This window comes from Telopea speciosissima, chromosome 7, assembly GCF_018873765.1.
Source record: "Telopea speciosissima isolate NSW1024214 ecotype Mountain lineage chromosome 7, Tspe_v1, whole genome shotgun sequence".
Classification (NCBI taxonomy): domain Eukaryota; kingdom Viridiplantae; phylum Streptophyta; class Magnoliopsida; order Proteales; family Proteaceae; genus Telopea; species Telopea speciosissima.
The window spans coordinates 37,092,501-37,116,175 of record NC_057922.1 but is presented as its reverse complement, the minus strand read 5'-3'; the positions used below and the strand labels follow the sequence as shown (position 1 = coordinate 37,116,175).

Here is a 23,675-nt window from a genome sequence, read left to right as displayed (position 1 = left end):
AACATAAATGTATAGTAGACCTCCATTCTACATCAGAATCCATATTGGAGTCGCACGTAGGTGGCTATAGAAGACTATACAGGTTCCCTTGCTGTCAACCTATATGGCATCCTTATAGCTTTTGAACCATTGTTTCGCTTTTTGAGGAATAGAGATGCACTATTTACCTTGGGCTCCCTCTTGTTTCTTTTTTTTTTTTTTTAAGTGTTTTATTTTTCTTTAATTTTTTTAAAGGAGACCTCATATCTGTTTAAGTGGCTAAGGTGTGGACTCATGATTCAAGTAATCGTCTTATTAGAAGACCACCTTCTCTACCACCTTTGACCATGGGTGACCAACAACCCAAGACTCTTAAAAATAGGTTTTACCCCACCAGGGCTGCACAACCCTCATGTATTAGTCTGCCTATTGTTACTGGGAATAACTATGAACTCAAGACTAACTTCATCAGCATGCTACCCCATTTCTATGGGATGGCTAATGAGGATGCATATCTCTTCCTTAGGGAATTTGAGGAGGTCTGTGTTCTAATTAAGGTCCAGAATTTGATTGATGATGCAATTAGGCTTAGGTTTATACCCTTTGCCCTGAAAGATCAGGCCAAGAAGTGGCTCTATGGACTGCCAACAAACTCCATTAATACATGGGATGAGTTCACCATTGTCATTTTGAGAAAATTCTTCCCTCTTCACAAGACCAATAAGCTTAAAAGTGACATCCTCCAGTTCAGGCAGAAACCACATGAGTCATTTTCTAAATTCATGGAAAGACTTAAAGACCTCCTCTTAGAATGCCCTCACCATGGTTTTGACTTGTGGCAGCTATGCCAAATTATTTATGAGGGTATTGATTATTAGACCAAGCAACTTGTAGAGTCCATGTGTCCAACAGGCTTTACTTCTTTTTCTGAGGAGAATGATGCAGGGACATTCTTAGCCAACTTGACTGATAAGACTAGGGAATGAGAATCTTCCCAAGAGGCTGAAAGGACCACTAAGGGGTATCTCATTGAGGGTATGCCAGCCAAGGAGGCCAAACTTGATAGCCTCATAAGACGGTTGGAGTTCATAGTTCTTAAAGAGTCTATACCAGTTAATCAGGTCAACCATGTGTCGGTATGCAGTTGGTGCCAAACCCCTGGACACCTTTCTGAGGAATGTTCCAACACCTTGGTGGGTAATTTCAGCACTGAGAATATAAGTGCTCTCTACCAAAATAATCCATATAGCAATACTTACAATCCAGGATGGAGAAATCACCCCAATTTCTCCTAGAATCAAGGGAACCAAGCAGGCCCATCCAACTTTAACCATCAAGGCCAGCTTGGTGCCCAATGGCCCAACTATGCACCACAAAGCCAAGGGCTGTCTCCTAATCCTTTCTCCCCTCATCCTCATCCAGGACCTTCTATTAATTCTGCTAGGCCTCCTCTCCTTGCACCTTATCAGCAACCCCCAGGGTTTACCAATACAGGAGAGGCAACAAGACTGAATGAGATGGACAACAAGATAGCTCTTCTCATGACAAGCCACAATAACATGGAGAAACAACTCACCCAGCTTGTCACAATCCTGCATGAGAGGGAAATAGGAAAGTTACCTAGCCAACCTGAGCCAAATCCTAGGCATCAGGTTCATATTCAGCAAGGTACCCAAGCTCCTCCAACCAATGTTGCACAAGGCCAACAGCACCAAGAGCCCTCCAGACAGGTAAATACTATTTATGCTTTAAGGAGTGGCCGTGAGTATCAACAGGCTAGTGCACCTCACTCTTTACCATCTCATACTCCTGTTGACTCTCCCCCTTCTGAAGAGGCCATTGAAGTGCCTACTGTTCCAGGTTCGTCTGATGAACCTGAAAATATTCCAGATGATTCGGTTGAGGAAACCAAAGAGGATTCTGTTGAGAAAGTTAAAAATCCCAACCCTTAAAGAATTTATACCTCACCTGCCCCTTTCCCAAATAGGTTGGTTAGCAAGAAATCTCCTTCTGTGGAGAAAATATTGGATGTGTTCAAACAGGTTCAGATGAATATCCCTTTGTTGGATGTCATTGCCCAAATCCCCGTTTATGCTAAAGTCCTCAAAGACTTATGCACCCAAAAGCGGACCATCAATGTGCTCAAAAAGGCATTCTTGGCTGCTGACATCAGTTCTCTCATCTCGCAGCCAGTAGCAGCCAAGCATAAGGATTCTGGCAGCCCCACCATCTCTTGCACTATAGGTAGTACTACTATTGATTATGCCTTATTGAACCTTGGTGCAAGTGTGAACCTCTTACCCTTTCATGTCTACCAACAACTGGGATTGGGAGAACTGAAATCCACCAAAGTCACTCTTCAGCTTGTAGATCGATCGGTTAAAGTTCCTAAGGGAATGATTGAGGATGTCCTATTGAAGGTTGGGGAATTTATTTTTCCTGTGGACTTTATTATTTTAGATACCCAACCTACTGCCAACTTCAAGGACCACATCCCTATCATCTTGGGTAGGCCATTCCTAGCTGCCAATAATACTTTAATCAATTGCAGGAATGGTCTCATAAAATTATCTTTTGACAATACTTCTATTGACTTCAATGTGTTTAGGTTGGGCAAGCAGCCTGATATGGATGACGAGGTGTATATGCTTCAAGGATTTTTGATGATATTGATACGTTCTTTGAGATTGATTTTGATTTAGGATTTCAAGAATGTATGCAGGAATTGGAGGATGTTGATGATACCCCCTTATCTGAGGTCTGGAGCATCCAACCACCTTTGGAGCCCCTTGGACCCTGTAAGTACCGTGGTCCTCGGGACGAGGGTTCCTTAGCCTTATGGCGACAAAGATTGGCTTCGATGAATAACGGCGTATCGTTCCGATATATCATCATGGGGATTGGGATCATGTTTTATAAAGGAATGGAGTCGCCACCTAGGATTAGGGCCTAGAACCCAATGGGTGTAGACCCATCTGGGGTTAGCGGAAAGGGCTACGTGATTCCATATGGTCTGGTTAGAGATTCAGGGTAAGTAGTCAGGTTACGAGGGTGGGAAGGTGTTAGGCACCCACCTCGCCCAGATAAACTGGTCTTTCTACTAGATGCTGATTTTCAAATATTCTCCCTTAATAATATATCCTATACTAACATGTAAGGCTAAGTTATGATGCACTAATCATGACAAAGAAAGAAAAATCATTGACTATGTACACTAAAACGAGTTACTTTAATTGTCTACATTATGCCAAAAATAATGAGAGGGAAAGAGACAGATACCTGTCTAGAAATGCAAGAAATAAATGAAAACGCACTGAGGGTGAAATATCTGATATCCCACGGCTCAGGTGGAGACGGACGATCGGCTTGTCTCTCTCTTGTCGGACAAAATGTGGCTATATGAGATGAGTTTTGTCCCTCAGACTTTGGGTAGAGTAACGGCTATATAAGAGATTCTCGTTATCTGTATACAGACAGAATAACGGCTTGTAAAGGGGATTTTTCATTATTCGTACACTGACGGGATAACAATACCCAAGAGCAAAATTGCTCTATGCTTGGATGGGTAACCGAAGGATCTACCCAGGTCAAAGAACTCCACTCACTCACATACTCAAGCGAAAAAGATGGAGGAAAAGATGGCGAAAAGGGGGCAAAACAAGCCCTGGAGGGTCTCCTTACCCGAGAAAAGCTTGTCTTTTGGGGTAGGGGGACTCTCCTATTTATAGGGAGGGGTCCCCTCTCTCTCCTGGCTAGATAAGTCCTCCACGGCGTCGTGGGGGACTTTTCCACAGCGTCATGGATGACATCAGCAAGCTGATGTCACACCCCCTGTGGCGCCGTGGAAATCTGGTACACATCCCCACGGTGCCATGGGAAGGAGCCTACGATGCCATGGAAGGAGCCCACGTCGCCGTGGGAAGGAGTCCATGGCGCCGCGGGGGCGCAGTACCGCCTAGCCCACAGCCCGCTAACCGACTAGCAGGACCGCCGTGGTGGGGGAGGGTGAGCAGTACCTCCTTCAGCATTTGGTAAAAGGGTCTTATAAATCATTTTAGGGATGTTAGGGTGATTTGGTTTAGATGTAGGGACAAGAGTCCTTCTTGAGAGAGATACCGATGTCTGTCCGTGTCCTGTTGTCATCATCATCGGGGGATGACAACATTCAGTGTCTACAGACCCCTATCCACTTCCATTCCCAAATCCTCTATTATTGAGCCCCCCACATTAGAGTTGAAGGCATTGTCCTCCAACCTCAAGTATGCCTTCTTAGGACATGATCATACTCTTCCTGTTATTATTGCTTCTGATTTGACTTCTATTCAGGAAGAAGAGTTGATTAAGCTTCTAAAGGACCATAAGGAAGCCATAAGTTGGACCATGTCTAACATCAAAGGTATTAGTCCCTCCATTGTTCAACATCATATACATCTGATGGAGAGTTCCAAACCTTCTAAGGAACCCCAAAGGAGGGCTAATCCTGTGATGAAAGAGGCAATCAAGAAAGAGATCCTAAAATGCTTGGATCATGGCATCATTTATCCTATTTCTGATAGCTAATGGGTGAGTCCTATGCAGGTTGTGCCTAAGAAAGGAGGAGTCACTGTTGTTGAGAATGCCAATAATGAGTTGATTTCAACCCGTATCCAAACGGGATGGAGAGTGTGCATTGACTATAGAAAATTGAATGCGGCAACTTGGTAGGACCACTTTCCCTTGCCTTTTATTGATCAGATGTTAGAGAGATTAGCTAGCCATGAATATTATTGTTTTCTTGATGGAGGCTATAACCAAATTCCTATTGCTCTAGAGGACCAACACAAGACCACTTTCACATGCCCTTATGGAACCTTTGCTTATCGGCGTATGCCTTTTGGGTTTTGCAATGCCCCTGCTACATTCCAAAGGTGCATGATGAGTATCTTTTCTGATATGGTAGAGTACTTCCTAGAGGTGTTTATGGATGATTTTTCTATTCACGGTTCTACTTTTTCTAATTGCTTGCATCATCTCTCTTTGGTTCTTAAAAGATGCATAGAAAAGAACTTGGTCCTGAATTGGGAGAAGTGCCACTTCATGGTAAAGCAAGGCATAGTTCTTGGTCACATTCTGTCCAAAGAAGGGATCAATGTTGATAGATCTAAGGTGGACCTTATTGCCAATTTACAACCACCCAAGAGTGTAAAGGATATTAGATCTTTTCTTGGCCATGCAGGTTTTTACAGGAGATTCATCAAGGACTTTAGCCAGATAGCTAGACCTCTCACTTCTCTTTTGGCAAAGGACTGCCCATTTGATTTCTCTTCTGAGTGTCATGATAGTTTTGAGCAATTGAAAAGAGCTTTGACCTCAGCCCCCATTATTCAAGCTTCAACTTGGACAGTTTCATTTGAGCTTATATGTGATGCCTCTAATTATAGGGGCTGTTCTTGGGCAAAGAATCAACAAATTGCCCCATGTGATTTATTATACAAGTCGGACTCTTAATGATGCATAACTTAATTATACCACCACTAAGAAAGAATTTTTAGCTGTTGTATTTGCTTTAGAGAAGTTTAGGCCCTACTTGGTTGGATCACATGTGATTGTTTATACTGACCATGCAGCTATGCAGCTATTAAATATCTTGTGCAGAAGAAAGATGCCAAGGCTCGCCTCATTAGGTGGGTCCTTTTGTTACAAGAATTTAATCTTGAAATTAGGGATAAGAAAGGGTGTGAAAATTTGGTTGCAGACCATCTATCCCGGCTGCCTAATTCCTTGACTGTTGATTCCTCCAGTCAACGAGAATTTTTCTGATGAGTATCTGATGGCAGTGTCTAGTGAACCTTGGTTTGCTAACATTGTTAATTATCTGGTTACGGGTGTGACACCTGCACATTGGTCTACCCAAGATAAGAATCGTTTCTTTTGACAAGTTAAGTATTTCATTTGGGATGATCCTTATCTTTTTAAGACCTGCCCGGATCAAGTAATCCGGAGATGTGTCCTTGATCATGAGCAACAATCTGTCTTATCTTTTTGCCATGATCAGGCTTATGGAGGCCATTTTGGGCCTAATAAGACTGCGGCCAAGGTTTTACAGTGTGGATTTTAGTGGCCTAGCCTGTTTAAAGACGCTTTTACTTATTGCAAGGCATGTTCTTCATGCCAATCCTTAGGGCGTCTTACTAAGAGAAATATGATGCCGCTCAACCCAATTCTGGTGGTTGAGGTGTTTGATGTATGGGGTATTGATTTCATGGGGCCCTTTCCCAAACTCTTTTGGTAACTTGTACATATTACTTGCTGTGGACTATGTGTCCAAATGGATTGAGGCAGTTGCTTGTAAGACCAATGACCACAAGGTGATTGTGAAATTTCTGAAGGAGAACATCTTCTCCCGTTTTGGTACTCCATGGACTATCATTAGTGATCGGGGCAAGCATTTTTGTAATCGACCGTTTGAGGCCCTCATGATAAAGTATGGTGTCGTCCATAAGTTGGCCACACCCTACCATCCCCAGACTAGTGGCCTGGTTGAGGTTTCAAATAGGCAGATCAAGCAAATTCTTGAGAAAATCATCAACCTGAACTGCAAGGATTGGTCTAACTGGTTGGTAGATGCGTTGTGGGCCCATAGGATACCCTTCAAGATCAATCTTGGTCAATCTTCGTACCGTCTGGTGTATGGAAAGGCATGTCACTTACCTGTAGAGATTGAGCACAAGGCCTTTTGGGCTATCAAGAAGCTTAACTTTGACCTACCCACTGCAGGTGCCCATAGGAAACTCCAACTATCTGAGTTGGAAGAGCTTAGGAATGAGGCATATGAGACTACCCAGATTTACAAGGAAAAAACCAAGGCTTTCCATGATAGGCACATTTTGAGAAAATCTTTTGAGGTAGGCCAAAAAGTTTTGTTATACAATTCTCATTTACATATCTTTCCAGGTAAGCTGCGTTCTAGATGGGATAGCCCCTATATTGTTCAACAAGCTTATCCTCATGGGGCTGTTGAAGTCCTCAATCCAAGTATTGGAGCTACTTTCAAGGCCAATGGCCAAAGATTGAAGCCGTACATAGAGATGCCTACTCCAGTTGAAGAAGAGGTCATGGATCTCCATGAGCCTCTTTACCTTGACCCCTGATATCTTGGTATGTATCCCCTCCCTTGTCCTTATTCTTTATTTTCTACATGCATTGAGGACACTGCATGAATTAAGTGTGGGGGGGTGTGTTGGACTTTAATTGTGAATTTTGATTGTGACGATAGTTTTTGGTTATGTGCATAAATCTCTTCGATTTGCAAAGCGAGAGTGAGAAGGAATTAGGTGCCCTAGCATGCGAAATAATAAAAAAATCCCTTTTCAAGGATGGTAGTTGGTTTGTATCCGGTGATGGGGATTGAGTTTGAAAATATGAGTGCTACTTCATGTGATGGTTAGATTCCTCTATGTGTTTATGGATCCCTTTGATCTTTTGGCTAGTAGTTGAGACCAATTTGTTTGTGGCAAGGCATGAAAGTGAAAGTGAATGAAAAAAAAAAAGAAGAAGAGAGAAACAGAAAGAAAAGTGGAATTCCTTGGGACTAGACAGGGCACTGTGCCTCATGAAGCAGGGTGACTTGATCGAAATTCCTTGGAAGGAAACTCAAAAAAAAAAAAAAAAACTCTTGCATCAATGTCTCAATGTCTTATGGATACATGCAAAAAGTAAAGCTACCAAGTATTTGGGTGTCTGGTGTATGCTCCACCATGTCATTCAAAGAACAGTAGTAGAGTAGAAAAAGAGTTTGTTGTTGGAAAAAAAAAAAAACTTTTGCCTTAATGCTTGGAAAAGAAAGTATGGTAAAAAATACTCAATGCCTAAATCTTTGGTTCCATCAGTGTTATGAGTGATTTACTTGAAGGTGAGTAGTGTTCAGAAAATATGAGGAGATCCCTTGACCTTGATGCAAGCTTGTTATTTGAATTGATGTGGGGTGATAAAATTCAAGTGTGGGGGAACCTTTGGCTCCTTAATCTTTAGTTGAGTATTTTTTTGAGATTGTGTGCCCTGTCTTACTTATGCCATGAGAAAAACTTGCATCATTCTTTTTGATTGATTGAATTTTGGGTGTATATTCACTGCAAACACCCACGAGACACAACTCGTCCACTAGGGGTAACCTAGGGGTTGAAAGGCTTGTTGCACATGCTAAGTGCAACAGTGATTCCTACGAAAGTGAGTTAATATTTTTTTTGTATTCTAAGTTAGTTTATCTTTTGCTTAACTTGAGGACAAGTAACGTTCAAGTGTGGGGGAATCTGATGAGCACATTTATGTGTGAAATCTTAGGGCATAAAGCATACATTTTACCACATTGGACAGAGTTACTCGGTGCTTTCTTGTGCTTTTCAAGGTTTAGGTGAATTATTATAAAAATAGAGGAGATGATGCTAAGGAGATGTTTTTAAGCTTTTTAGAGGTGTTAATAGTATGGATGCATAGCCCATCGAGGCAGCTTCGTAATGGTTCAAACGGCACTTGATTCCGAGTTGAAACGAAGAAATTATGGCCGTTTTTGTAACGACGCGCGAAAATGGTCTGTAGGGGTTTATTTATAATTATTGACAGTCGGATGGGGACAAAATGAAGCAGAAGTTCAGATTTCAGGGGCCTTAACGCAATTATCAGAAGTTACTTTACTGTACCCAAAAGATTCCATTTGAAAGGCTCTGGACAGTCCAACTTCAACTTGAGATATCTTGGGCTCCCCAACTCTGAATTGGAAGAAATTTGAGTTTATTTTGGGTGATTTTTCGCATGGAACACAATGGTGAGGCCTATATAAGCACCCCATACTCCACATTTTTTGAAGGACAGAATGGGTATTTTATTTATTCCTGAAGAAATCCTAGTCATCACCCTTACTCTCTCTCTCCTCCAACTTCTCAAGGGCACTTCAGAAATTCTACTTGGGATAGATTTATATTTTCTCATCTATGGAAGATTGAAAAATCAAAGATGCTTTGATTTTATAGCTTGGAGAAGATATCTACAAAGAAAAGAAAGCACTTGTTAGAATTGGAAGTTTATTTTCTAGAAATAGAAGGTCTATGTAAACAATCTTCTCTTCTTCTTCTTTCTATTTTTTTTCTTTTTTCTTAGGATTCAAGGCATTGTAAAAGAGAAAAGAGAAGAGAATATTCTCTTTTCTTAGGGAATATTTCTTCTACACTTCCATCTTCTCTCTTCTCCTCTCTTCCACCTATAAATACCCCCTACCGCTCTTGTAAAAATTGCTCATTCACTTAGTAAAATTTCTTCTCTTCTTCTCCTTCTAATTTGTGATTTTTGGCTTTTCTAAGTTCTAGTTTGCTTTTTTTATTTTCATTTAATGGTTATAATAGGTTTAATTTATGCTTTAATTTCAATTTAAGTCTTCAATTGGGTTGTAATTTTTTAATTCTAGTTTAGGTTTTAAGCCTTCTAGTCTAAGTTTTTAAGTTGATGACAAGATTTGAAGATTTAGAAGAGGAGGCCATGGTAAGTTTATGCAAGTATTCAAGCTTTTCAATTACATTCATGCAAACACATCCAGGTTTTACTATCTAAACTCTCAATCTCATTCTCCATCCCCTGTATCTGTCTCTCTCTTCTTCTTCTTCTCCCTCTATTTCTTTATTTTAATTTTATATGGTTGTGGTTTGTGGATGCATTTTTATTCCCTTATTTCTTTTTATGTGGTTAGTATGTGTGGCTGTATTTTTATTCATTTCAATTCGCTTTAGTTTGATAGGTTAGATGCTCATGTGTTAGGACGCCGATTTAATCCCTTAATTTTGTTAGATGCTTATGAGTTAGGATGCATTGATTTTTGTTAATTTAATTAGTTTAATTTAACACTTTAATTTGGTTCACTTTGCATTACTTTTAAGTTAGTTAAATAGAGTGGCGTACATCTCCTCGTGTTCTACCCGTAGCTACGATTGACCCGTACACTTGCGGTTTTATTTTATCTCAAACATTTTTCACAGCAACTTTTACTTCATAAATGTAAAATTTTACATGTTGAAAAGTTTTCTAATGTTTGTTTCCATAAAAAAACAAACATTGCAACACTTTCCAACATTTAAAATTTTACATCCAATTTTTTTTTAAGTGAAAAATGTCGAGTAAAATTTTCCAAGTAAAATTTTATGCCGAAACAAACGGAGCCTATAGGAAAAAAGGTGGGCACATAACTGTATCATGCTCGAGAAGGAAAAAAAAAACTAGGACGATGCAGCTCAGATCGTTGGATGTCACGCCTGCCAGGTGTCGACATCTCCATCCCAAATTGCACGGCACTACACTATGGCAAAATTTGAGAGGATTTTAATCCTCTGCATGCTTGCATGCAATTAGCACTCCCCTTTAACGATATGCATCCATAATGTATTGGTGTTTTTGTTTGTATTTTCAAAATTTTTTTTTATGAATTGTCAAAATTCCATCTCGTTTTGGGAAAAGTTTTTCTTCATGTTGCCTGAAGGAAAAAGACAGTCATCAATGGTTGTCAATGTCTACTTTCTATTTTATGAATAGTTGAAAATACCCTCATTGTTATTGATACCCTATAGACACCACTTGAAGCCCTCAGTCAAGGGGAAATCCCTCGACCGTGGTTGAAGGGAAATTTGGCCCTTTCATTTCCCTTCGAAGAATACAAAACATCTTTACTTTTACTCCTTTTGGATAGGACAGAGACTTGTCCTTATCTTACCTTGCATGGTACAAGTGATTTTTTTTTTGAGAATAGTGAAAATTCTATTACCTAGTAAATAAACATGGAAATGAATAAAGTGTTATCAAACATAAATTTTATAAATGGTACTTGGTTTGAGGAAATAGCCATTGGTATAGTCCATGAGTCATGGCCTCATGGGTTGATTAGATGAGATGTATATAGGTTGATCCTTTTCAAATTGTTAGCATATTAGCATTCCAATCCACATAAAATATAGGTTTAGATCTTACCTCAAAGGAATGGAATCGCAGCGGAAGGGACGATTGAAGACGGCTTATAGTTACAAGCATTTCACGATCTCTGCAGGCTTCTCTCCATGAGAGAACTCCTCACCACAAAACCCTAGGCAACGATGGAAACCCTAGGAAACGCAAAAATTGAAGAGGAGGAGAGAAAATCCGGAACGATGTAATATCGTATGTGTTAGGGTTTGCGCTATAAGACTTATTTATAGCCAAACAGCGACCCACCCTATGTCGACTCCCACTGGGAGTCATAGAGATCAACAAGGAAAGGGGTTGGTCACTTAAGTGACCGCCCCCCTCCATCACGCGAGTCGCGACCTGCCCCTTGTGGGTGGTCCTTATTGGGCCCAAGCCTAATACCGATTTACATCTCCCACTCGCCCACACAGGGCGCATATGTCTAATTATGCATTCAAGTTTCTCTCATTCCGCTTATCCTCCATACAGCTAATGGGGCGTGCGACCTGACGAGATGTTACAAGGTAGGAGTACTATATCAAACTTCCAACTAGCCAACATAGTACATCACTCTCAAAAGTCTCTGGATACCCCAAACGATCTACTTACACCTGATCTAACACTCTCGACCCCTCATGATGAGCAGTGTCAATCTTTGGTATGTAATGTACTCATGACTACGTTAATCACAAATACGACACGTCGCCCAAGCAATGAGTCACATAACAAAGGTGTAATGTTCGATGGTTTTCCCTGAGCCCTTCATATCAATTCAAATATCCCCAACAACTTTCCCAATCGCTTTCCGCTGGTCCACATCATCCATGATCCTACGGAGAACGTCAAAGTAGCGTCATTGGGTGTCTTTTTCATGACATCGTCTCAAGCAATAAGGGTATTGTGGGATTAATATAATCCACATGGCTCACACAGTGATGAAGCAGGGATCCATTCGGTCACTCTCACTATCGATCGTCATGAGTACATGCAATATGATATGCATGCTATAATGTAACTCCCACTAGGGTGGGCATGTCACTCGCAATAAATAAATGCCATACAGATCTTAGTCTAGTCGCTACTCTAAGCACCTAACCTGAGTCTCTAGCGCAGTCACCCTCATGGTTTCTGTCTAGAACCTCACATCTGGCTTCTAACAAGCTACTTGGAAGTGTGGTGTCTTCCAAGTTGGACCAAGTAAAGGTCTCATCTTAGCTCTAACTAAGGCGCCATAGAGCACATATGCTCATGGGCTCATCTCGCTCGTTATGCCCCAGTGCCGAGGCGAATCACCTGTGTGAGTGGGTAGATTCTATTCCTGGTGACATCTTTACAAACAATGGATGTATACTCACAAGATTACTCAAACAAATATATGCTCATTAATAAATGTAAGAGAAATACAGATAAATTTCCATCACAAACAAAGTGTTCCCAAAGAACATACATATCAAATCCGCCTGAGTCCCAAGTTTCTAACGTGAACTAGGAAAACTTCTCTAGCAATAGGCTTAGTCAATGGATCAGCCAACATATTGTCAGTGGTGATATACTGCAGAACAACTTCCCCTCGCACTACCATGTCTCGAATGTAGTGGTACCATATGTCAATGTGCTTGGCTCTTCCATGGAATTTAGGGTCCTTCGCAAATGCAAGCGCTGTCGTACTGTCATAGTGTATAAACACAATGTCGTCTAAATGAGCAGAAACACTAAGTCTCTGCAAGAACCTCCCGAGCCAAACGGCCTCCTGTACAGCTGCCTAACATGCGACGTACTCCGACTCCATCGTGGATAGGGCGATGCAGGTTTGTTTCTTTCTACTCCAAGTGACAGCCCCATCTCCCAGGACAAACGCATACCCTGAAGTGTACTTGCGCTCATCTCTATCACTAGCCCAATCAGCATCACTATAGCCTCTCAGTCTCAAGTCTGACCCACTGAAGGTGAGCGAGAGGTCTGTAGTGCCACGTAGGTATCGAAGTATTCACTTTATTGCCTGCCAATGAACTGGCCCTGAGTTACTCTGGTAACGGCTCACCATGCCAATGGCAAAGCAAATATCTGGACGTGTGCACATCATCGCATCAGATTGCCTATTGCTGCTGCATAGGGTATTTTGGACATTTGGTTTCTCTCCATCACTCTTAGGGCATTGGTCTAGGCTCAAAATGCATGCCTTGTCCATTGGAGTGTCAATGGATTTCGAGTTGCTCATATGGAACCGCTTCAGGACTTTTCTTGATGTAAGTCTGTTGAGACAAACTAAGAAGTCTCCTAGTGCGATCCCTCATAATCTTCATGCCCAACACAAAGTTAGCCTCACCCATGTCCTTCATCTCAAAAGTAGAGGACAATCACTCTTTAGTGGCGACAATCATTTCAATGTCATTCCCAGCCAACAAGATGTCGTCAATATACAAGGATAGGATAAGAAACCCTGCCTTGGACCATTTAACATACACACAGCGGTCCTCTTCAATTATGTTAAAACCCGCGGTGGTAATGGCATGGTGAAATCTAATGTATCACTGCCTAGACGATTGCTTAAGGTCATAGATGGAACGTTTGAGACGGCATACTTTACATTCATGTCCCTTATTCTCAAAGCCCAAAGGCTGAGCCATAAAGATCTCTTCGTCCAGTTCTCCATTGAGAAAAGCAGTTTTAACGTCTATTTGGTAGAATTCCAAATCCAACTTTATGACAATGGCTAGAATGAGGCTTATTGAGGCCATTCTCACCACAGGGGAGAATGTCTCATCATAGTCTATACCCTCCTTTGGGTATATCCCTTCGCTACAAGATGTGCCTTATACTTGTCAATTGATCCGTTTGCCTTTCGATTGACCTTCAGGACCCACTTGTTCCCGATGGCCTTGCGCCCAGGTGGAAGATCAACTAACTCCCAAACTTGGTTCTTACTCATAGAAGTCAACTCGTCTTCTATAGCAGCTTGCCACATTTCCTTAGCTGGAGAAGAGAACGCCTCACTCACTGAGGCTGACTCATCCTCATCCCTAGGGACACAGACAAGGGCAGCGTCCCCTTCAATCTCAAAACAACGTCAGGGAACGTGTCCATGTGCGCTTTTACGCGTAGAGGGTTCACTACAAGAAATCAGTGTTTTCGTGATGGGAATTTTCTGTGGCAAAAGGTTTTTTCTGTCACAAATATACTATTTACGATGGTAAAAATCTATCGCACAACTGTCGGATGGACTACCTTCGTAAGTTTTTATGACGAAAAATAGCTATGTGTCGATTTAGTATGTATATACCACGACATACGTGTACTGTCGTATGAAGTTACCTATATACGAAGGATCATTTTTCGTCATGTAAAAGATATTATGTTCGACAGACAATTGTTTCTGTGGGAAAACACATTAGATAAGGCGGATTATCAAATCTGTGGTATAAGAGCAACTTATATACGACGGAAATGATTTCTGTGGTATATAATAAATGATATGAGACCTGCTATGCTTGCCGTTGTTTTAGAACTACCTTATATACAATGGATATTTATATTATATACCACGAAAAGGGTAGCATCTTTTGGCATGGAAAGAAAATCCCATCGTAAGAGATTTGATATTTAAAAAAAAAAAAATTATTTACAATATATAAATATTCCTACAAATATACATCCAGAGTCCAAAATGAAAGAAAAACATCATTATTAATTTGAAGATCAAGAGGTGTTCAACAAAAAACACATCTCCACTAGAGAATTTCTCTCGAACCTTGATTAGATCTCTAGCAAACCCCGAGTATTCTCTGCCAGCTCCTCTACAGGACCTACTGTGCTGTGGTTCTCAAGGCGAGGAAATAGATCCCTGAAAGGCTTCATGAACCGTTGTTTGCCAAAGAGTTCACCTGCTGCAAGGTATATGCGGGTGGAATTGTTGAATCCTATAGCACGCAAGATGAGACCAACCTGCACAGAGAGAACTATTTAGAACAATGCCTTCATCAAGTTCACCATGAAGCATTATTCAAACACCGGATTGGCATTTTCAATAGTTGCCTCAATGTTGAATGTTCAAAGAAGAGCAGTCAGCTGTTTATCAAGGACACATTTGGCTAGGAGAGATATTGTGATAAAAGCAAACCTGATGCCTATGTTCCCAAATGAAATATAAAATGACAATAGAGAGACTAAAGAACCATATAAATTCCAACCAGAATGAACAATTAGAAGACCAAGAGAAAAAGCTTGGTGTACTACATTGATCCCTAGAGATGATCAATAACCAGAAACTTTTGGTTTACTTCCAACTAACCCGGCCAAGCCGGCAGAGAAGTAGAAGCTACTAGGACCATGGGAAGATACCATCAAGCAAAGAGGATGAACAGCTAGCCATGTTTATATCCTTTTCTTCTTTTGAGATTTAGTGAAGAAGGGTGATCAGATGATAAAAGTAGACCAATTGATTGGTAATTTCGAAGTATACCATCTGTTCCCTCAAAAACATTTGTGCCCCTGAACAACAGACCCAATCAAAAATTAAAAAGACTCATTAATCCCAATTCAAGAAGCATTAATGATACACCAGCAATCATAGAGAAAGCACACAAAAAATAGTACCTATTATTGTGTCTTCTTTGACAGCAAATAAATATGCACAAGAAAAAGATCTTCTCAAATACGCTTTTGCAACTTTGTTCAACACTTTATCAACTCTGGTTTGTCTCTTACCAAAAAAAAAAAGGATGCCTATACCATCGAACTAATCTCTACAATTCTTCCCCTTCCCTAAATTTAACAAACAGAATTTGATAAACAAAAGCATGCTTGTCCTCCTACAATCTTAGGCAATAGACTTCACATGATATATGGGCAATAGGTATTCCAGAAACTTGTGTATGCATTACAAATTAGAAGGTACAAAAATTGAAACTTGCTACTTTAGGAAAGGATTTCCAAAGTGAAAGTTTTCCCCCCACAAGCAAGGTGTGCACAACTTACTCCCGATCTGTCCCTTGAGGAAGAAACTGAGTGAGAAAATTTCTCTCTAATTCTGATAGAGATGTCTCCCAAACCGGATAATAAATTCCAAACAGATAAAATAAATATATTGAGAGCATAAAAACATAACAAGTATACATTTGGAACTATTGATACCTCATACGAAAGCACCTTTGTCAGATTCTCTAACTCAAAAATTTCCAGAGGAAGAGAAAGAACATTTGCTCTTTCTCTAACTCAAAAATTTCGATTGGAGGAAAATATCATCACTATGCACAAGGGAACTAGAATCATGATATACTTTTCTAGCTCTTCTCCTTTTCTTTTCCACACCCCCCCAAACAAAAAAGTTGCAAGAGGAGAGTACAGTTCATAATAACCCATCAAACTGGCCAATAATAGGGATTTCATTCTTTTTCTTGTTTCCCTTTTCTTGGGGTTGTGCTATATCACTTTCAACTTGGCCATGCAGGGTTTTGGTTTGTCAGATAAGAGCATAAAGGCATGAGTAAAAACAAATATCCCCACCTAATCATTAGCTTATCTGACTACAATACAATACCTTTCCTTCACAGGATCAATGACAAGCAGCAAAGCATCTCAACACAAGGAACATAAACAAATAGCAGCCTAATCAATTGATTTTCACATTTAATGTGTCTATAAAAAGCAGTCATGCATCAAGGTCAGATTATTACTTGGTATTTTCTTTTGGTGGCAATCGATTATTCAAAACACAATCAACACACCACCATGGAAAATCCTTCTCATCTTCAGTACCATCAAACGCAGTGATGTTCTTTCTCCATGGGCCTCCATGGAAGCCCTCAGTAATTATAGAAGGAGAAGAAACTGTTGAAAACTCAAATGGAGGGTAAACCATCGAGTCATTTTCTGCATTACCATCAACCTCAACTCTTGAATGGGAATGATTTCTAGTAGAAAAATCCTTCCTTGATGAAACATCACCATTGGCTGAAGCTTGCGATGCTACCCTTTGCCTTCTTTTGCCTAACCAATGAGCCAACAAACCTTTAAGTGTCTCTCGTGCTAGATTGACCTGCAGAATCACATTGACATGTAAGTCAATACAATAAAAAGTTAGCCCCAATCAAACTAGAACAAGTGATTGAAATTTAATCAATCAATTAGGTCTACCATATTTGGTTAGTATTAAGCCATAACAGAATGCTAGTCCATCAATCTCAAGAATTTCTAACCTCATCAAAAGCATCGAATATGTCAATGCTGGGCTGGTGGATGGTACACACCACAGTTCGTCCAGTGTCCACGATGTTTCTCCCTGTTCTCATCACTTTTGCTGCTGCCCTTGCATCCAGGCGAGAGGTTGGCTCATCCATGAATATAATTGAAGGGTTGGCAACGGGTTCAATTGCGATGGTTAGCCTCTTGCGTTGAATCAGAGCCAATATCAATTTAGACAACTGCATCAGTCTTCTCCTTCTCCTTGCACCTTCCAAGGGTTCTCCCTACAGTATGTGTTCCTTTAGATTGACCCTTGGACATTCTTTGCTCCATCCCTATGCTTCTAGAAGACACCAATATGTATAAGAAATAGAATTATTATTAAGGGCTACCATCAGCAGAAGAAAGCTTTTGCTTCAGCTCCAGAATCTCCCAGCAATTAAGTTATCTGAAATGAGTTAGCACACCAAAGAAAATTTGACAAGACAAAAACTAGAGCAGCAGACACTGCATGGAGCTAAATGTTAGGCACTGGGCAATAAATAAATAACACATCCATAAAGCCGAGATTAGGATTAACGCACAATGGATATGTACAAATCTGTTTATCCATCGAGAGAGCTGAGTAGCAAAACTAAAAAAAAAAACAAAAAAAACTAAAGACAAAATGACAAATGACAAACGTCAAAGTAAATGAAGAGTGTCTCCAAGTTTCACCAAAAAAAAAAAAAAAGAGTGTCTCCAAGAGGTGACAGTTGAGGGAATCCAACATTTAGAGTAAAGACCAGCTTCTCAAAATGAACCATCCCAACCATGTAAGCAATGCTGCAATAACAACCTGCAATATTGTAGAGTAAATAAATGATGGATTTATCAATGACCAGCAGTTGTAGCAGACATATAAGGAAAGTTTACTTGGCAAAAGGAACAGAATTCATCAAATTAAATAAAAAAAACACCTTAAAGCTAAAAGCATGAAAGGTTTAATTAGAGAGAGAGAGAGAGAGAGATGGAATATACAACAACCACAATACCATATAAAAAAAAGCCTCCTAAGTGTAATAGATAATTTTCTTGTGTTAAGTTTAATTTACCTTAAGCAATAACAGTAGATATCCACCTCATTTTTGTTGCCCTCGCATGAAACGCCTAACAATCTCCATCTCAGCCTTTAATCCATTTATCTCTTCTTTTTGTTCAGCAATAATATCCTTCAATCCACTTATTTCTTCTTTTTGTTCAAACCCTGCCTCCTTTAATGTTCGTACCTCAGTCCGCAACTCTACATTCTCAAGAGCAAATGACTTAGCGCGCTCTGTTGCCGTTCCATGTATCCCTTTTGGAGTTGATCCAACTCCGTACATGCGTACCCGACCATGAATATCTTCACCTACAGCACTCCTGAAGATTCCATCTTGCACGGTATGGTCCCCACATTTTTCTTCAGGTTGGTTGTTAAGGTCGTGGTCCATCTTAGCCTGCATTTGACAATATAGACCTGAGTTAAACAGTATTGAATTTACATTAGTAGTTCTTTTATTAGATTATTAAGCTTACAATCATTTCTTCTGCAATGGAGTCTGAATAAGATCCATCTTTCTTTGTATGAGTCGCCTTGAACAATTCCATACGAGAGGGAGGTCCTTCATCTGGGTACTCTTTACGCTAAACAAAAATAATAAATTAGTGATAGAGAGTATTAGTAAGATCTTAAACCGGATGAACTATAAAAAAAACATTTATAATTAAAAATTATATTACCTTCCTCTCTCGAATTACAGCGAAAGGAGTCTTTCCTGTGGTGTGCAATGATAACAGTTTGGCCCTATGATCGGTATTACGTTCCGATACAACCTACCATTTTTAAAATAAACACAATTATATGAGCAATATAATGTGAATCTACTTACTATTCCATTATTTTATCCTATGGTTGGCTAAATTGTAGGTGCCCTACCTGACTACTCTCTTGACTCCATGTCTCAAGGAGTACGTTCCATTGTTCTAGTGGAACAAGTTTATCTATATGAGCTAGCCTCTCCTCATGTGTGGGATACTTCTTAAACACATTTACCTTTAGACCATGCTTAAAGTCCCTCCATCTTTCATTCAGTTTAGTTTCGACCCATTTCCTACGATTTTCAGGGATGTTGAATTTTTCCTGCATACAACATAAGATAGAGTTACTTAAAACGTAAGTAACAAACATTTTAGGGAAATAAAAAAACGGTATTTGTTTTTTATATTACATATATCTTATTCACTGCATCATCTTTTAGAGGTTGGAGAATTTTCCTCCAATCTGAATAAGATACAGGTAGCAAGTGTGCATCTCGAGCTTTAACTCATATCAAAGTCATCAATTGTGCAGTTTTCTCATTGCAAGGTTGGCCATTATCATCTATTTGTATGCTAATTTTTTCTCCACTGGGCAATGACAAAACCTCCTTGCCCCGAGCTGGTCCTCTTCCAGACTTTTTAGGACCTGTAACAATTGATATTAGCTAAATACACATATTGACTACTTAGTTTAATCGACATAAATATAAGTAAAGATGTTTGTGCTCTTACCTGTTTCCTCTGAGCTCGTGCCATCATAAAACTCATCATTACTCATTATTGACTAGCTGTTTAAAAATAAACAATTGATGTTAGTGCAATCACAATACATAAATTTGTATTTATAAAATAAATAAAAAAAAGTAATAGTATAACATTGCACACATACTCATCATCAACCGAGACTGGTCATTCAATTAGACATATTGTCGTCATCTGAACTTGCAATTTCATTGTTTAGTTCAATGGGGGTCTGAACTATCATCCCTTCTATATCGGATCTAGTCCACACAAAATCTGTGTCACCTTCATGATCTGAAAGTTGCATATTTTGCCTACGTTGTATTGTTGTCGGTGTGTATGCATGATTCAGAGCATCATTTGCCTCACCTTCCAAGTCATATGTATCCCTAATCTTGGTAGTCACGACAACGTGCCAATCCGACCTCTGAGGATCTGACACGTAAAACACCTACTCTACTTTTGAAGCAATGACAAATGGCTCGTTATTCACATTTTGACCACTATATTTCAAGTGATTAAAATTTACAAGTGTAAACCTGAGCTCATCTTTCTCCACTCCTCTCTCAGGATGAGCCCAATCACACTTAAATAATGTTACTTTGAGATCCACTGAGTATTCTAATTCTATCATTTGTTTCAGAATACCATAATATGTAGCATGTCCCTCAATAGGATGCTTGTCCTTCTGACTTGAAAAGCTATTAGTCAATGCAGTTATTAGGACCCCACTATTCTGAGTTTTTCTATTAATCTCATGCACCTTACTATGAAACCTGATCCCATTAATAATGTAACCCATATAACTTCTTGCCTCAGAGTTAGGACCCCTAGCATGACATTTGATGTGCTCAGGAACCTCAATCCCATTTTGCCGGAGTTTCAATATCTGATGATACAAAATGGGTCAGAATAAAATTGCAAATTTTTATATAGTAGATTATTGAAATTTTTACACTCACGTGCTCATTGAACCATTTTGGAAAGTCCCTATCATGCAAATCCATAACCTTCTTGGGATGAGAGTTACGACCTAACTGCCTTTTGATTTCTTTCAGGTGGAGTCTATAATTGAGTGAGGCCAAAAAATTAAAATTCAATATATATATATATATATATATATATATATATATATATATATATATATCAAATACAATATTGAGGAAATGAGTAAAATTGAATTTTATCTCTATTTCGTACTTACTGTTGGTATTCAGTTATTCCTTTGTAATGGACTAGCACACACCGATGTGCTTGATTCCTTTCTCTCATTTCGAGATGCAACAATTCACATTTTCCTAGGGGCCGACCTATGCTTGAGAATATGGAATGTGGGTCTTCTACATCCAATGAAACATCATTTCTGGATGACCGATTCAACCTCGTTTCAACACCTTCAAAGTATCTAGAACAAATTATTATACACTCTTCTGCAATATATCCTTTAGCTATCGAGCCCTCTGGCCGACTACTATTGCGAACATAATCTTTAAGTTGCTTGAGGAACCTACACAAATCCACATTTGTGACGAATATTTAGCCACAAATTTTATAGAACATGAATAAGGTGTATTATTAGACAACCTAATAATTAAACTCTAACCTTTCTATTGGATACATCCAACGGTAATGTACAGGACCAGCCAAGCTCGCCTCGCTGGCTAAATGAACTATCAAATGCACCATAACATCAAAAAATCCAGGTGGAAAATAGCTTTCAAAAAATCCAGGTGGAAAATAGCTTTCAAGGTTACACATTGAGACAACAACACTTTGATTAAGCCTCTTGAAATCCTCCTCTGAACCAACTTTACTACATAAATCTCGAAAGAACTCACATATCTCAATCAATACTTTACCAACATTCTTGGGCAAAACACTACATAAGGCAACTGGAAGAAGTTGTTGCATCATAATATGACAATCATGGCTCTTTATTCCTGATATTATCCTCTCCTTAACTTGCACATTACGTGAGATATTACTAGCATAGCCGTCTGGAACCTTCACACCACTTAATATTGTGCAAAACACCTCCTTGTCCTCATTGGACAATGTGTAGTATGCTAGAGGTAAAATGACTTTATCCCTGCCTTCAATAATCTTTGGATGAAGATCAACACAGATTTTCATATCTTTCAAATCTAGACGTGCATTCACATGATCCTTCGTCTTATCTTTCATACCTAACAATGTCTCAACGACACTATCACAAACATTCTTCTCAATATGCATCACGTCTAAATTGTGACGAACAACATTATTTTTTCAATATGGCAAATCAAAGAATATATACTTCTTCTTCCAGTTAAATGGGAGCTCTGGCTTTTGTAACCCCCTTTTTCTCTTCCCCCCATCCTTGTCAATATTATCCTTCCCAAATGGGAGAAACTGAGCACCCCACAGCTGTTCTTACACATCAAAACCAAAAGGTGTCTTTAGTTGCACTCTATGTTCCTCATGACCATCAAAACTTCTTCTATTGCTACGAAATTTGTGATCAGGAGGAAGGAATTGACGATGGCCCAAGTAACAGTGCTTTCTTCCATATTTTAGCCAACGTGAAGTTGTATTCTTGTTGCAACATGGACAAGCCAAAGCACCTTTCGTACTCCAACCTGAAAGATTCTCATATGCCGGAAAATCATTAATGGTCCATAACAAACATGCATGTAACTTAAATATTTCTTTCTTATATGCATCATAAGTCTTAACGCCAGTATCCCATAATGTTTTTAACTCACCAATCAATGGCTGCAAATATATGTCTATATTCCCTGGTTGTTTTGGTCTCGGAATAAGCAATGTAAGAATCATGTTAGGAGCCTTCATACACATCCATGGTGGCAAGTTGTAAGGGATCACCACAACAGGCCATGTACTATTCTTTGAGCTATTCATCTTAAATGGATTGAATCCATCACTTGCAAGCCCAAGCCTAATATTACGAGGGTCCTCACTAAAATCCGGATAAAGCCTATCAAAGTCCTTCCATGCTTTAGAGTCAGCTGGGTGTCGTAACTTCTGGTCGTCTACACGCTCTTCATGATGCCATCTCATATCAGATGATATTTTAGACGACATATATAACCTTTGAAATCTTGGAATCAAAGGGAAATGACGTAATATCTTGATTGGGATCTTCTTATCGTCTGATGTATATCTTGATATGCCACATTTGTAATAAGACGTGGCATTTTCTGCCTCATTCTAATACAACATGCAATCGTTGCGGCACGCATCAATCTTCTCGTAATTGAAGCCTAAGTCTTTAATAATCTTCTTGGTTTTATACAAAGACTTCGGTAATGAATTCGGCTCGGGAAATGCTTCTTTCAATAAGCCAAGCAACAATGAGAATGCTTTATCACTCAACTTACAGAGACATTTAATATGATAAAGCTGAAGAATGAAAGATAGTTTTGTAAACCTTTCGTTTCCTGGATACAATGGTAAATTTGCATCTTCCATCAACCGTTCATATTTCTTCATTGCTATACTTGCCCCCTCTGTATGCACACCTATGCCACCATCCTCAATCCTTTCATTTGCATTTCTTCCCAACATCTCATTTAGCATGTTATGTGTAACATCATGGATATCTGATGCCTCAAGTTCCACTGGAGTTTCATGGAGAGGGGTGTGGGAAGATGATGCTTCCCCATGGTTATTCCAAATTGTATAGTTCCTTAAAAATCCATCATAGACTAGATGTTCAGTCACTTCAGTCCGATTTCCCCAAAGTTGATTTAGGCACTTTACACATGGGCATAAGATCTGAGTCCCACATGTTACATTAGAAAATGCATAATCTAGAAATTTGTCGACCTCCTGCATGTATAGTGCAGACAATCTAAAGGATGGATCCTTTGATCTTTCAATCCAACTCCTAAACATAGTTTTCACACGTAACTGGTAAAACAAAAAAAAAAATGTTGACACATAATTTCAGCACTCAGTATTCATCTAATTAACAACAA

The 23,675-nt window shown here is 39.5% G+C and overlaps 1 long non-coding RNA gene across 1 annotated transcript; it reads right to left on the bottom strand.

The window, feature by feature from the left end:
- Positions 1–490: 490 nt before the first annotated feature.
- On the bottom strand, positions 491–23,626 carry LOC122667103. Its single transcript, XR_006333757.1, has 4 exons — positions 23,524–23,626; positions 19,740–19,742; positions 13,246–13,256; positions 491–500 (listed from the first exon to the last, which is right to left on the bottom strand). It is a non-coding gene; the product is annotated as an uncharacterized LOC122667103 (long non-coding RNA).
- Positions 23,627–23,675: the final 49 nt, after the last annotated feature.